The sequence below is a fragment of the Helianthus annuus genome, chromosome 9 (assembly GCF_002127325.2).
Source record: "Helianthus annuus cultivar XRQ/B chromosome 9, HanXRQr2.0-SUNRISE, whole genome shotgun sequence".
In the NCBI taxonomy this organism is placed as follows: domain Eukaryota; kingdom Viridiplantae; phylum Streptophyta; class Magnoliopsida; order Asterales; family Asteraceae; genus Helianthus; species Helianthus annuus.
In genome coordinates, this window is record NC_035441.2 from 34,911,876 (window position 1) to 34,922,555 (window position 10,680).

At 36.4% G+C, this 10,680-nt stretch overlaps 1 long non-coding RNA gene across 5 annotated transcripts; it reads left to right on the forward strand.

Annotated features, from left to right (window-relative positions):
• The first annotated feature begins 2,772 nt into the window (after positions 1–2,772).
• On the forward strand, positions 2,773–7,182 carry LOC110877410. Of its 5 annotated transcripts, XR_004866901.1 has the most exons (10): positions 2,773–3,053; positions 3,691–3,757; positions 4,160–4,641; positions 4,790–4,846; positions 5,121–5,348; positions 5,960–6,058; positions 6,158–6,256; positions 6,465–6,640; positions 6,722–6,802; positions 6,887–7,182. It is a non-coding gene; the product is annotated as an uncharacterized LOC110877410 (long non-coding RNA). The 5 variants fall into 5 exon arrangements; XR_002557014.2 differs by having other exon boundaries at positions 4,160–4,846; XR_004866902.1 differs by having other exon boundaries at positions 4,160–4,846; positions 6,158–6,248.
• The last annotated feature ends 3,498 nt before the right edge of the window (positions 7,183–10,680 follow it).

Below are 10,680 nucleotides of genomic sequence, written 5' to 3' on the forward strand. Positions count from 1 at the left end.
TGCCGCAGAGGACGGGCGTGAACTAATGGATCTGGGCACTAGTCAATGATGATAAACATTGACGTCAGGGCACCAACTTACTTTAGTCAGTGGTCGATATGGTAACGGTCTAGTGGTTCACATGGGGAAGCCCCCACTGGTTTTAGATATGGTTTGGGAAACAAGGAAACTGGTTAACTTATGGTTTACAAACGAACTCATGGTCTTTAGAACAACTTTAAAACAAGCACTCAACTGTGAACTCGCTATACTTTGTTGTTGACTCGTTGTTACATGCCTTGCAGGTCTATATGCTTATATTATTTGGAACTTGCTGTCTGGGAGGCTGGAGTGGTCATGAGTCGAGATACATGGAATCTCAATACAAGCTCAATGGTTTATGTACTCTTGGTTTACTAAACACTTAACAAATGATTTATGCTTCCGCTATATACGATGAATGATATGTAACGTTTGTAACGCTTTATGTTAATAAATGAAAGTTTTATTTAGTTATAATTATGAGTTCAATGTGATTGGTGCCTTGGATCCTGGTATGTCACACGCCTCGCGGGGGTTTCCGCACGTGGTATTTTGGGGGTGTGATAGGCCAGACCTTTGACATTTAAATATAGAGCGGTAGTTTGAAATTAAATGTATTTTAACTCAGATAAAAAATCTCAGATAAAAAATTGACACATCAGCAATCATCATTTACTCATAACTCAGGTAAAAAATCTATTTATTTGGAATACAAAGATATTGCGAACATCTGTTGAAGCCTCTCCTGTTTCCAACAGTAGCAAGTCAAACAGATGTTGGCAACAACAGATGTTGGCAATTGACAACAGTAGCAAGTCAAACAGCCGTTAGATCAGCAGATGATGATTTAGATCAGATGTTCTCTATACACTAACATAAATTGGTACAATATCAACATAATCTAATTAAACTCAGAAACAATTTCACTTCTACATCAAAATTACCAATCTGCAATAATCAGATGATATTAAAAATTATATAATAATACTTATTCAGCTTAAAATTACAACGAAACTTTAAAATCTAACAACACCACCAAGAAATTTATGAACCTAAGAGCAAAAATTTAATGCTTTTAGCTTAAAATTTAGTGTTTTTAGCTTTAAACTCCATCAATGTATATCTTCGACAATCGCCATGAACTCCACGGAAGTACTCAATGCATCAATATCAGGTTTCTAGAAACCTGATCTCTCGTGAACAAATCAAGATGCAGTACATGAAAACACTTCTTCAGCTGTTGAAGAGTAGCCTTGTCCTCATATACATAATCCTTAACTTTGTTCATAAAGAGCTGCTTTAAACCAAACTTTATTCTTCTTTTAATACAAAAAAGGCAGGAAATACCATTACTCTAGTAAGATAAAATCTTATCTTACAGCAGTAGCAGATGCTTTCTTGCGTTAGTAGGAACTACTGCGGGTTCTACATCATCATCATCTGCCCAAAATCATATATATATATAATCATCATTGAAATGTACATTATTAATAATCTTTCTTTGTGTTTAATTTAACTTTATGCTTCTTTTAATACAAACCTATAATAACCCGCAGCAGATTGTATGAATTTCAAACAACTGTGATTAGACTGAAATATAAAGCGAGAATTAGAGTATATCACTTGAAAATTAAGAATTCAAAATTTCAAAACTGGAGTAGCAAAAAACACATACTTTAAACGATGTTGAAACAATGACACTGGAAACAACCGTAGAACAATCATCATCATCATCATCTGTAGCAGATCATTCACAATCATCATTTAGTCATAACTCAGATAACAAAACTTTAGTAAAAATTAAAAAGAAAAACAAACATAATCATATATATCACATTACCATGATCAAGGCAAACCACATATCCCCAAAATTTTTTCTGAAAGTGGGACAGAGAGAGCTTCAGTTTTCTGTTATCCTTTATGAACAAATGCCGAGTATTGAGAAGAAGGGATTTGAGAGAGAGATACATTAGAAATGTGGTTTGAAAATACAAAAGTAGAGAATTCATTTATATAAGAAGATAATTGACAGAAGTGAGTGAGTGACATGCATTAATTGAAAATTACATATCCTCATGCATTTTGAATTTCAAATTACCCGCAATTTCAAAACATTTGCTGCTAGGTATACCTTTGCCAAAGGAAACATCTGCTACTTTCTTATAGAAGGGCAGTGGTTTGCCCTTTGGAATGTGGGCCAGACCATTTGAATACACAAGAGTGCTCTGAAATCAAATTAAAGTGATTTATATATTAGGCTTTATGATGTAATAATGACATAAGAAAAGCCTTGTTAGACATGCTCTCCTGCTGACACATCAGCTTTTCTTATATCATTAGGATTTCTTCTTTTATAGAAAGTACAGATAGAGATATATTCTAAATTATCTAAAACTATGACTAATTGTCATTAGGGACAAATAGCGTTATTTCTCTCTTAAAAGGAAATTGCTCTTAAAAACATATTTTGACTAATAATTAAAAATCTAGTTTTCCTCTAAATAATCTAAACTATGACTAATCTATACTATATTAAAAAGGAGAAGTGATGGACAAAATTGTAATTTTACTACAAGTACAAATTTTGAAGCATGATACACAAGAGTGTGCAAGCCATTACAATAGACATCTGGAATTATTTTTAAGACGCCTTAGGGCTAAAACTGAGATTTTACAATAGGATTGAATGCCGCATTCATTGTCTGATAGCCATCCTATTAAATTCATCGGTTTCTAATCCATTCACTTCCTTGAATCTTGTTTCAATTCATGATAGAGAGAGAATAATCCAGAAAGATAATGGGGGGAGAGGGGCCTAGAGAGAGAGAGTGCACAGTCGCCGGCAACATTATCCGGTGACCCTCTGTTACTCGGGACACGACGACGAGACTATGGTTCCGAAGAACGACCAGGGTGATGTGAGTGAAGTGACATGAAGGCAACATTATCCGGTGACCCTCTGTTACTCACCGTCATCATCTCCGGTCTACCACGACACCGATTACAAAGGGGTTTTCTTCTTTCGCCGTTAGGTATCAACCCCCCCACTCTGGTTACATCTATCTTTATCAATTTCTTATTTATTATATGTGTTCTTCCGATGCACCAAACTTGTGATTGTAACCCTAGATCTGCCATCTGTTGTATTTTGTGTAGTATTTTTACATAAAAACGCTCGATTGATTTGTTTTGGGATCAAAGTTTGTGAATAGAAAAATTAAAGAGAGAGAAGAGAAAGTTAAAAGGTGGAAGATGGTGCAACATATAAGGAATTAACGAAACTGGAACATACATAATGATGCAAAAGTTGTATTAAACGTAATTAGGGACATAAATCCGAAGGCTTTGTCGATAGGCTTGTTGTTACATGCCTTCGCAGTGGTCATAATTGAACATTTAGGGTTCTACAAAAGCCTGCGCGTGCGCCAATTAGAGCTCTGTGGGTGTCGTCTGTCTTCTGGAACTTATCACAAATAACATATATATTGTTTTTACTCATCACAAATATGAAAGTGGTTTGTTTTTTAATAACAAAAATCTACATGCTGCTGTAACTTTTATTGACACAACCTTAATGTATAATGTAGGTATCTAGTGGTTTGTTTTTTAATAACAAAAATCTACATGCTGCTGTAACTTTTATTGACACAACCTTAATGTATAATGTAGGTATCTTTTGATCATGCTTCGCGATGCACCTTTGGAGGTTTGGGCGATGACAAAAACTCCAATAATGGTAAATTGGCTTATTGTATTCGTGTTATCTTCATATGTTATTTGTTGCTAAATTTTGTTTCAAAGGTACCATTTATTAATAGAGAAGTATACACTTGCGTCAATCTATCAATAAGCAATGATTTGGTGTATAACCTTGGGTTTTTTTAGTCATTTTCCAATGTTCCTGCATGTCTTTAACGTCTAACATGCCAAAATTTTGTAAAATGGCACAAACTCTGTTGTAGTTTTATACATCAAATCATTGTTTTTGAATTAGATCGGGGGATGGGTATTTTGGTCGTTTCACTATTGAATTAGATCAGTAGCCGGGAGAGGTAGCATAATTTGCTTTGAAGTTGCAGATTTGTACCCCAAACTAACTATAGTGGTGTGTTGTCAAATGGTGCACCTTGTGCACTAGCATATGTTCGTGCAACAATGTGGTAACGCCCTATCGGTTGGTCAGCTGTCATGAGGACATTGGTTGTCTTACCCAGTCCAAGCATGAGGACCCTGGTGGTGAAGGGTTCTACACAGGAAGCATCAGTTTTCAACACTGTATTGTAAGTTTGTGGTTAGCAATGATGAAATGATGAATAATAGTTGTTGATTTAAGGCAACATAGGCTTGTTTCTCGCGAATCAACGAGTAGTTTGATCGTTTCTATTCACAAAAAAAAAAGAAAACATAAAATCATATTCTTAACAATATAAAAAAATATAAAATTTATTATGTTTTGTAAAAGCAAACCTTTGCTGGAGCATTTATAAAGATCACCAAGTTAACCATTAATGGTATACCCATCAATAAAATTTTGGAGCCGCACCTGTTCTTGTGGCTTTTCGTACTACATCTATCTGGTTTGTATCCCACCACTCGTCCGCCATCATCATAATAGATCAGGTATGTAATAATATTAAGCTTTTGCAAAATTTACATTTTCTATGTGAAAAAACTTTATACCAAGAGTAATGAGTGATTCTTGACTTGTAAGATGCTTTCATGATTTGTGTGTCTGAATCTTGACCGACATAGGTTTTCATGTTTTCAGCTTGCACCAGGTGGCACTGTTGTAGGGACAACTTGCAGCAGTGGCTGATGAAACAAGGTTTGCATTTGTAACAGCTAAAAATGTGATAGAGGGGCTGGTTACTTTCATTTTCTAACAGATGGGTGGGTCAGAATGGGTTTGGGTCAAACTAGGTTTGGTCAAAAAAAGATTATGTCAAAATGAGCTCAGGTCAAAACGGGTGGCTTTATAAAAACAATTTTGGTTGGGTCTTGACGGGACATTTTAAAAAAGCATCAACTTAGTTGGGTCAAATCGATGCTTTTAAGAAAAAAACACGTTTACATCCCCACGTTGATGTCGATCTCCACAGGTAATTGGTACAGCAACTTAGAAGAGGTTCAACGGTCCTAAGCAATCATCGACCATGCTTGATTGTAGGAGCACCCCTTATATCATGACTCATAGTCGATTTTTGTCTCTTCCCCTCATCGTTCGATACCCGCACACCACACCAAATGCCACACAACGGAAACTGTCAAGGCATCACCAACAAGTTCCACATCTGCGGATCTGATGCTTTTTTCCCTTCATGATTCAGGTAAGCTTTCTTTTTGTTTCCCTTAGTTATACACACGTTAGTATATATATATTTATGAACAATGGCACATACATATTAGTTAGAATCGATAGACAATTAAAATCACATATTAGTTAGAATCGGTAGACAATTAAACTCACGCTTTATTCTTAGAACTTTACAACCAAACTCACTGAAACAAATAAACTAGAAAGTGATGGTTTCTAAATATAAATATGCTTTCTAATTGTAATTTCATCGAGATTCCGTTGAATGAAGAATTGATTTTGTTTACAAGTATAAAATAAAGAAAATTAGCCGTCTCTCTAAGCATGTCATGTCAAATGATAATTCAAATGAGGAAATGACAAAGTGATACAAAAATTCACATGACAAAGTAATATAAAAATTTACATCACTAAACACCAAACATCATAATGGTCTCAGAATCGAAATATCGGTGGCGAGATGGGGCGGGTCAAATGGGTTAGATATACGTCCCCCCCTCTTATATCAATTTTTTCCAGTTTGACTTACGGATGCCTGTATGAAATGACAATGCAGATCGACCCTATGTAAGTATATGGTTCAAATTACCACCCTTAGCTAAAGGTCTTCTTATTTTTTTTTAGGGGGACATCATCAGTGGTGCTTGCAGGGCTTATTTCTGCACTAAAATTAGTTGGCGAATCTTTGGCAAAACACAATTTTTATTCATTGGAGCTGCAGAGGTTGGATAATTCTACTTATTTTTATTACTTCATTTAATTGCTTTATTTTATTTTCCTTTTGTCTCTCAATTTTAGCTCTTGTTTTTTCTTGGCTGGCAGAGGCATTGCTGAACTCACAGCTCTTGGAAGGCCCACTTTTTGGTAAATCTGATCACAAGTGCTATTATGGTCCTATGGCGTTTACTTGCTGGTATAGTGGTATGATAAAAAAGAAAGCGGGTTTCGACCTTTTCAACGACATCGAGAAATACCGCGCTGCATTTCTCGAAGCCGAACATCAAACGTTCGTTGTACCAAACCATTGGGACGCCGATGTTCTTTATTACGTAGCTAACACTATCGATTTCTCACTACATGCTAAAAAAATAAAGTTAATTCAATTCATGCGTTTTGATATAATTTGTAGGCCAGGGAATGATTACTCTGATCGAAGGAGATTCGCGACAAAGCCATAACATTAAGCGCGGGGAACTCTTCTATGTATCGGTGTGAATCACCGCGTATCTAATCAACATCGACAACAACGGACGCCTTGTTTTGGCGAAGATTCTACATTCGGTCTCCGTCCCCGGTGAATTGCAGGTGAAATACTAATAACCAATTCGAATACAATCCAATTCGATAGTTTTTAAGCTAAGTTTCTAACTAAATCTCCGGTTTCAGCTCTTTAGCATAGGAGGTGGTAATGCAGAGTCATCATTCTACAACGCGTTCAGTATCGAAGTTCTTGAAGTTGCATTTGGTGTAAGCTTCAACAATTTTTAGTAAATAGATTGATGTAGTAATTAATTTAATTTCGAGTGTTATAACGACTTCGAATTGTTGTAGGTTGATCGCGAATCGGCTCATAAAATGGTTGGGCAGCAGAATACTGAGGAGCAAATTAGATCGTTGTCCGGAGAAGATAAAAGTAGCCGTTGGCCTTTTGGCGACCGAAAAGGAAAGGGAAGGGGCACACATATCTACAAGAACGAACCATCTGTGTGGAATATACCTCATTGTTGGGCGACTGGTTACTTTTAGATATGAAAATTATTGGTTTTTGCACTTCTTTTAGAAATAGAACAATAAGGTAATCTATGTTACGGGTATTGTAAATGGTAAGAGTTACTGATATGTTTATTATCGACTAAGGACAAAGGGGGAGGTTCATTTGAGAAGAAAATTAAATTGAGAAGAAAAAGAACAAAGGGTACAATTGTAAAACATTAAATAGTTTTTCTCTTATCTCATTTATTATTGTTTTTGACTAATTAATTAGTCATAAAGACTATCATTCTCAACACTAAAATTGTTGTCTACACACATCAAAATTTATCCTACACATTTTTGAAATTTATCCTACACATACTGAAATTTATCCTACACAACTCGTAATTCATCCTACACACCTCATAATTTATCCTACACTTTAAATTAATATTTTTCTTCTTTGAAAAAATATATTTTTTTTGAAAATAAGTTACAAATTTAATTTAGTTAGCTATTAAAAAGGAAGACTAACAATTAATGATCTATCTAATTTTACCAATATACCCCTACACTCATATTAAATACAAAAATTAAATGAAGTAAAATGAAGCATTCTTATTGGTTGAAGATTGTTCTTCTTTATTCTTACAAAAAATTTCTTCTCATTTGAACTCTCCACTAAGGACAAATAGAGTTATTTCTATGATAAAATGTAATTGCTCTTGACAACGAAAATAAAATTTAGGACTGGTCAAGTTGTCATCGGTATGGATTATTATCAAAAAATGAAAAATCTAGTTTTCCTAAAAGTTGTAACAAAACTTGACAATAAGAAGATCCTATGATTACTTCATTAATAATAATTCCAATTTATATAGTACACCTACAAATAAGGCTTCAAAACTAGATGAAAGTTCGAGTCAAGCCCTTGTATGTCCGTGTTCAACTCGTTATATATTTCGAGCTTGAATTAGATAAACTCAAATTGTTTGTTGAATGGGATTTAGGTTGTTAACGCTTGGATATCGATTTGCACGGTATATTTATGACTTATGAGTTGTCTTATAAGATCTTGTTTTCTTTAACTAGTTTTGATATTACGGTGAAAGATGTTTTTATTGAAGTTAGGGGCGGGTGTTTACGATCTGCTTTGATGGTTTTTACTCCTTTTTCTTGAGACCTACAACTTTATCTCCTTAGTTTCTCACCGTATTCTTATTTTCACCCCAGATTGAACAAAAAAAAAAAAAAAAAAAAAAAAAATTCAATGGCCAACTATAGTTACCTAACCCCTTCTCTTACATTAAAATTTTTTCCCCTCATCTCTCTCACACTGCATGATGAGGTTTTGATGCTTGATCACCACCTATCAACAACATCAATGGTTGTATCTCCTTCTCACGCCTATGTTGAAAAAAAAGCATTGGTGGATCACCAACAGAAAAGTAGGATTTCTGATTCGATTTATCACAACCTTTTGATTTTAAACTTAATTAGATTTTTAATTTCATGTATGTGAGAATGTAAGAGATGCTTAGATCTGCTGACATAGGTAGGAATCGAAGCTTAGCCACTGCTTCACTCGTTCTCTTTCTCTCTCTACCTAACCCCACCATGGATACCGTCGTGAGTGTATCAGTGGAAGGAAGACGACAGCAAAATTGAGGGGGGGGGGGACGGCGGGGAGTGGCTTCGACCGGAGTGACAGGGTCATTGAGGGCTCGCGTGAAATGGTGGTTGTTGAAGCTGATGATTGGTGGGGTCTACAACGGTTGCAACTAGCTTCCGTGGATTGCTATCTCCGCTTATCCACGCGTCGGGAGTGTGGTGGTTTGGTGGTGAGAGACTGGTATAGGATTCTTAGAATATAGAAAAGAAAAAAGAAAGAGTGAATTGCAAGTTTTGTCCTTTATCTTTAGGCCATTTTGCAAGTTTTGTCCTTTATGTTTAAATCTGACGAGTTTTGTCCTTTATGTTTGAAAATCAGGCACGTTTTACCCTTTGGGGCAAAACGTGCTTGATTTTTAAGGACAAAACGTGCTTGATTTTTTAAACATAAAGGACAAAACGTGCTTGATTTTTATACATAAAGGACAAAACATGCTTGATTTTTAAGGCCCAAAGGGTAAAACGTGCTTGATTTTTAAAAATTAAGGACAAAACTCGTCAAATTTAAACATAAAGGACAAAACTTGCAAAATGGCCTAAAGATAAAGGACAAAACTTGCAATTCACTCAAAAAGAAATGGAGACAAAGATAATATTGTAAATCTGTAACTTTGGACAAAGCAGGTGAGAACTACTACTCACCGCAATTAATAAATGTTATAGAGAAATAGTTGTTTTTATAGGATAATATATTTAAACTGTATGGGTCTGTTTGGTATGAGGTAATGGTATTAACGAAGGAATGAAATGGATGAGGTAATGGAATGGACGAGGGAATGCAATGGATCATTACCATTACATGTCTTGTTTGATTACCATGTGTGAATGAAATGAATTATTATTGTGTATTGTTCGGTAGGCAAGAAAAATGGAGTAATAAAATCAGCGGTGAGTGGTGGCGGCGGTCGGTGGTAGTGATTGTTGGTGGTTATAGGTGGCGGTGGTGGGTGTCGGCGACGGCGATCGGCGGTGGTGACGGCGGCTAGTGGCGGTGCGGCGGTGACGACGAGTGGTGGTGACTAGGGGTGCAAACGAGCCGAGCCCGAGCTCGACCAGGCTCGAGCTCGAGCTCGTTTAACATATAAAAGCTCGAGCTCGAGCTCGGCTCGATTCAAGCTCTATTTCTAACGTTCGAGCTCGGCTCGAAGGTAAATTTTCAAGCTCGAGCTCGGCTCGGGCTCGACTCGTTTAATATTTATTAATTAATTTATATTAATTATAATTATTATTATTATTATACATATAATTAAGTTATTTTTTTATATTTATATAAATGGTAATTATTATTATATAAATATATGTTTAATATATTAATAAAAAATATATTAAAGAAAGCTAGTTTAGGCTCGAGCTCAATAAGCGAAACTCGGGCTCGGGCTCGTTTACTAAACGAGATTGTTTTTAGGCTCGGGCTCGAGCTCGTTTAAGCTTGGCTCGTTCGAGCTTTTTTTCGAGCCGAGCTCGAGTAGCTCGCGAATAGCTCGGCTCGTTTGCACCCCTAGTGGTGACGATGGTGGTGGGCGGCAGCGACGACTGGCGTTGGCGGTTGGTCGCGACTGTGGTTGATAACGGTGGCGAGTGGGTGGCAGCGGCGACGGTGGCTGTCGGGGTGAGGTGGGGGCGGGTGGCGGCGATGGCGTCGGTGGTGGTGGTGGGTTGTGGCGAAGGTCGTGGGTTGTGGTGTTGATGAATGGTGCAAGAGAAGGATGGAATGGAAAAAAAAAACATGGGGGGTGAAAGGAGTGATTTTGAGGGAATGGAATGCGTTTTGGAATGAGTAATTCTATTCTATTGATCAACCAAATACCATTTTCTTCATTCCCTTGTAATCATTCATTTCATTCAATCTCTCGTTCCTGCATACCAAACTGTGCATACCAAACTGTGTACTTGTATTCTTGAAGAGAAGCTAGATGCCTAGAAAAAGCCAAAAATAAAGGAGATTATATTCCCTTCCACAATGCGAATGACATCTATAGTAA